We start from the raw sequence: 6,000 nt of genomic DNA on the forward strand, positions 1-6,000 counted from the left end.
TCTTTCATCACAAGGAGCCGTTAATCGGGAGCAAGTTAGAGTGGGGTATTGTCAAGCAGTGATGGACTAGTGGGAAGATTTCCATATACAAATGCAATGGAAAAAAGTTCTAAAAAAGCAAAATCCAAAGCAAAAATGATTTCTCAGTGGTGCGATTGCTTCTGGGGATGTTCGATTGCAGTAATTTTTTCGGAGTTTCTTTTGCGGATACCTCTCACAAATTCCGTCGTTGGAGAATATCCAGCGAGTCGCGTTTTCATAGTGAAAACTCGGAAAAAACACCTTAAAAAGGGCAAAATTCATACATTTTCTCGCATGCTAAGTGCCTGTAATTTTCTCACGATTTGTCTTTGCGGATATTCTCAACCCACTGAGAAACCAAAAGCCCATGGAAATTATTAATAAATCACGAGTTTTTTTTTCATATATCAATCTTCTTCGCTTTACAATTCTGTTGCAGTTTCCGAGGATTGAATGATTCTAACGCTCTCGCCTTACATGTAAACATTATTTATTAACTCGGCGAATAAAGATAACAATTCGCCAACTAATAGTTCACTAATAAATCACTATTTCATCACTAAACACTTTCATATCGCTTAGTGCAAGTAGGCCTTACTGTTAAGAGTACGAGTCTTAGCAACGATCTTCTTATACAACTAAAGATCCTGTGATTAGAGGATTCTACAATTTTCTTACAAACATTCAGGGATTAACATAAATAAACATATCGGAATATTCGACACACATAAAAAGAGGCAATAAGTCACTCGGCGGAACGCGCCGCCAAGGCAAACCCTTTTTTACCTCTTTTTTTGCTTGCGGTAATCCCAGGCCAGCCGTAATAATACCTGCTCGCGTCTCGTTAATTTTGGTTTTTGGTGACATTTAAAATTTTATATTCTCATTTATTTAGCATCGTTCTTACTCACCGGTTTCGTTAAGTGCTCACAAGGTACCATCCAGAGGATGGAACCAGCTTACATGCAGGGTGATTCATTAACAATGGGACAACGTTAACTAGAGATACTACACATCAAATAGTAAAGATGGGAGAAAATATGCCTTATCCGAAAGTTGATAGTCTGGGACTTCTCATCATTTGTGAAGCACAACCCCAAGGATCTCTAGCTTTCGGTTGTTCTATTATTAATGAATCATCCTGTATACGAGCAAATATTTGCTAACGATTTAGTTGTATTATGCGAGGTGGTTGCACTCACATAATATCAATGAGATTAACAACAAAAGTTATATTTAAGGCCATTTGCACCGACCCCCGCTAAACTGAGTTTAAGGTGAGCCTAAATACCATGCAAAGTCTTAATTTTCAACTCAAAGATTTTTGGAACATTTCAGGAAGCAACAGGATACGGTGTAGGACAAGAGGCACTTCAGTGCCTCATTTTTAGGTATACAGGGTGTTATTTAAGTACGTGGCTAAACTTCAAGAGGTGATTTTTTGGATGATTCTAAGACGAAAAATGTATGTAAACATAGGACTGGTAATGCTTCGTTTTCAAGATATAGGGTGTCAAACTTTTCTTAAAAAATAGTTTTTTCGTAAAAACCTTAATAGTCCTTTAGACAATATTGTTGAAATTTGGCAGTGTTATTTATGGTCATTAATGTTATTTATGCACCACTAACTTCCTTAAAACTTTTATCTTTTTTCCCATTAAACACAGTCATGGCCACCCAGGTGGCCGGATTTAAATCCGTTAAATTTTTTCCTTTGGGAGCATGTAATGTTCTTCGTTTGTAGAACTCCGGTCAACACTGAAGAAAAATTAATCCAACGGATACGGGATTCATGTAATTAGATAAGATAGACACTGGGAATATTTCAACATGTTCAGCAACCGATGTTAAGACGAGCTAATGCTTGCGTTGAAATTGAAGGAGATTTTCAGCAGCTATTGTAAGTTTCGTGTTACTTATTGTTAAATGTTTTTTTACTAAAATAAATTGTATGTCATTTGTTTAAGTCTAGTTTTTTGTTTGATATTTTTTCATTTCCGACGTTACCCCTGTGCACGCCACTAGCAAAAAGAGAAAAACAGTTTCCAGCTTAAAAGATTCTGTGTACTACATCAAAAACTGTTAACAACTTTCAACGTCATATTAGTTTGCGTCTTCTTGTTATTTAGAAATTCTTTTTTAATGCTTAAAAATAAAAAAATAAAGTTTGACATTCTGTATCTTGAGAACGGAGCATTACCGAACTTATGTTTATGTAAATTTAGAACCACTCAAAGAATCACCCTTTGAAGTTTGGCCACGTACTTAATTAACACCCTGTATTTGAAACTGTCAGAAAGTAGGCATTAGTGAGTCCTGATCAAATCACCACTGGACTGTGTAGAGTACATAGACAAACATAACATGCCTGAAATTTATGGCACCATCCCCCCTTTTCAAGGGTATTTCCAGAATGTGACTTGCGGCTTTTAAAGAAACAAGCTCCCACCCTGGATCGCCAAATAAGGTAACGGCACAAGGGCACCCATTACTTTCCGAACGCGCATATCTGGATCTGAAGAAGAGGCCCCCTTAAAAATTGACAACACTCACAGATTTGATTGCAGTTCAGTTAAACCTGCCGCAAATTCATATCCTGGAAACACCTTTGAGAAAGAAAAATGGTTCCACGAATTTCACGCATGTCACGTTTGTTCATATATACTACATGGTCCACCTGCCGGTACCATTGTTATTTAAATATGAGGTCGTAATTTCTGCTTCAAGTAAGTGTCAGCGAAACAAACGGATTTGCATATTTCCTTAATTGAATTTTTGTGACACGCCAATAAAATTGCATTAACATTAACGATTATTACTGAAAAAGGTGAAGCCGCTTGATGAGGACCCGAAGCCGGGATAATTGGTTAAATTGGGCAGTATCACAGGTTCGAAAATTTTCGGTCCACCATGGAAGTGCCTTTAGATGGCCGCTGATTTGGAAACACGTAGATAAATATTGACCAGTGTGGAGGCATCTTAAGAACCAAAATACCGCTAATGCGTGTCGGTAAATATTTGAATGTTTTAATGCGACAGCAGTGTGCAGCAACAGTAAACCGGATATGTGAACTTGCAAATGCAAATAGAAAACAAGCAAAAACACAGTCGGAGAAGAGGTCCTGTTGGATGCACTTCTAGAGGCATCGGGTTGACTTGAATTCAAAATTTTGCCCTTAAAGTCGCCTCAAAGTACGTCCCTGTCCTAATAATAATTATAATTTTTCTTATGGCGAGCAACAAAGTTCAAAGCAATTTCTAGTCGAATAGTCAAACATAATGTGAGTTAAATTGTTTGAGATTGGTTCGGTACAGCTTTTGAATAGAATTCAGATTAAAAATGAGATAAAAATACCTACAGCCGAGGAAGCAGTGAAACAATGAGAACGATTTTGCAATAATAGCTTCGTGGTTGTACGTACAGGGGAATTTCTAATTTCTCCTTCGGCCGGAGCAATAGCCACTGGACTATGGCCATTTTTTCACGGCTAACAGTACAACAAAGCAATAAATAATACCTATCGGTATGTTATTACTTCTGAAGCCATATTTCGTAACCTAATGGATTTTTAAGTGGCGTGCAAAACGCGTCTAGAGGAAACGGTCCTAGGTTAAGCCTCCCAATCCGACAGATTTAGATCAAGGTGATAGGTGGTGTGAATTAAGTATAATAAATTGCCGCTCTTAATCAATTCGAAGCAAAAACCACATTTGGGATGGCACCTTCATTATCATCATCATCTTCTGTGTACATTCGTCCCACAAACTGCAAAGCCGTAATTATCACAGAGCCGTTAACAGTTAGCGCTATGTTTTAAACAGGTAGTTCGTAAACAAAACGAGTGTTTCTCAATTTGGAAATGGACAATGGCGCTGTTGATTTGGGCGAAACATCAACACGAACTTCGCTGCCTAGGTTAGTGCTTAATAGTCCAATTGAAAAGAAAGTGCTAAGTGGACGACAAGAAGTTATTTTATCGTTGCTGGAAAGCTTTAAAAATAGAGATAAGTTTCCGGCTTCTTAGAATAAAGCGGTGCTAACACGTAGAATGGTCTTATAATTAATTGGATGTAGCATTCCCACACGGTTTGTAATTGCAAATTATGGCGCGGTTACAAGCTCTTTTTGGGAAATGAAAATTTGGGGCTAGAGAAAGCTTGAATGATACCAGAAGCAGTACCGGCCTAATGAGGGGGGCCAAGTTGGGCGGCAGCCCAGGGCGACAGAGCAGGAAAGACGGCGGTCCTTCCTGGTCGGCGATTTTTCTTGGGGGTAGAAAGGCGATGATTAAAATTTTCGCCTAAAGCACCAGACTTGCTAAGGCCGACCCTGATTAGGAGCATAATTTTCACTTTTATTTAAGCCAAGATTGCATGCAGCAGTGCTCTGCAAGTTCCCGTACGTAAACTTTAGATTCAGTAGACCCTAGAGGGTCCCCTTATGGAATACGCTTGCAACCTAAACAACCTTTCTACGCCAATGAGCTTTGCAACGGGCGTTCGTCAAAGCGCTGCGAATAAATGCTTGAAAAAAAATAAAACTTCATCATGATTAGAGGGTCACATTTGATAACTTGGAAAGCCACGCATTTTTTCAGAATTTTCTCCTGAAAATGATTCTGGCGATAGTTGCACGAAAAACAGGCATTCTGAGATGCCGACGAAGTTAGTATCGAATCTTCCAATTGATATGTAAAAGCAGTAAAAATCAAAATTTCATTGATTCAAAAGCATTGGCATAGAGAGGCTATGTTTGAAGACCCAACTGCAAACACCGCAATAAAGAAATTTCAAAGAATGAATTATTTTGAAGATTTTTATTAACTTAAGTGGACCTGCTACGCCAATGTATATTAATGTATAATTTGTCAAAAGACAGTGACGTAGGGAAGCTGCGCTTGATGATTAGAAAAATATATGAAAATACCTGAAAACATATTTAAATTAAATTAAAAAAAAACTTCCACACTTCGTTGAGAGAAAACAAGCAACTTTTGAGTATGAGACAATTTTAGCTAAATGGCTCTATTTTTTACCCTCTAGTACCCAATACTCATTTCTACCAACATTTCTTGTACACATCTTTCATCCTTCCATCTTACCAAGGAAGATGAGCATTGACCAGCAGCGTCATTTCTGGATCCCCTCAATTCATTTCTTAGAAGAAATCCAATCAATTTCATCAATTTCAAGAAATCAAACGATCAAATGGATCAGTCGATCCGTTTGATTTCTAAATTACAAATTCAAACCCGCAACATCAACTAAAACTTTTCTGATTATTATTGAGCATTTTCTGGGCTGCCTACCATTGCTCTTGGCCAACTAACTCTTAGGTCTGGAGAACCGGTACTGCCCGCTAACTCAGCCAAAATATACAGTGTGAAAGGGAAAAAATTGCTCGGACACGTTAACCTTAATTTATAAATGCGCAAATTTTGACATAAAAAGATTTCTCATGACGTCATTAATGTCGCAGATATAACATCATTAATCTCGTAGATATGACGTAATTAATGTTGCAGATATGACACCACACCCTTTTTTTTCTAATTTTAATCCCAATCTTTGATATCGCCATTTGAAAGAATTCTGCATGCAGGACGATTCAATTTCAAATAAGTTAGATAATAAATTTTTTTGGGACAAAAAAATTCTATTATCCGCTTTAACAAACAAATTCAACTGAGACGTATAGAAGTACCGATATTTTGCTCGTTTTTATTTCGAGTTTTTATTCTAACAAAGAGATGATTTTGTGTTATTATCAGGATAAATCTTAGGTTTGATAGTCGACAGACTTTAATTGTAGTACTTTGATGGTATTACTAAATTGGCGCGTTAAAATGAAGCCCAAAGAATGGAAATCCTGATTATGATCGGTCATGGATGTAGGGTCCGGACACACTTTGTTCAAACGAATAATAGACAATTTTTAAAAAATTTTATCTAACCTGTTTGAAATTTAATCATCTTGTA

The sequence above is a fragment of the Euwallacea similis genome, chromosome 26 (assembly GCF_039881205.1).
Source record: "Euwallacea similis isolate ESF13 chromosome 26, ESF131.1, whole genome shotgun sequence".
NCBI lineage: Eukaryota > Metazoa > Arthropoda > Insecta > Coleoptera > Curculionidae > Euwallacea > Euwallacea similis.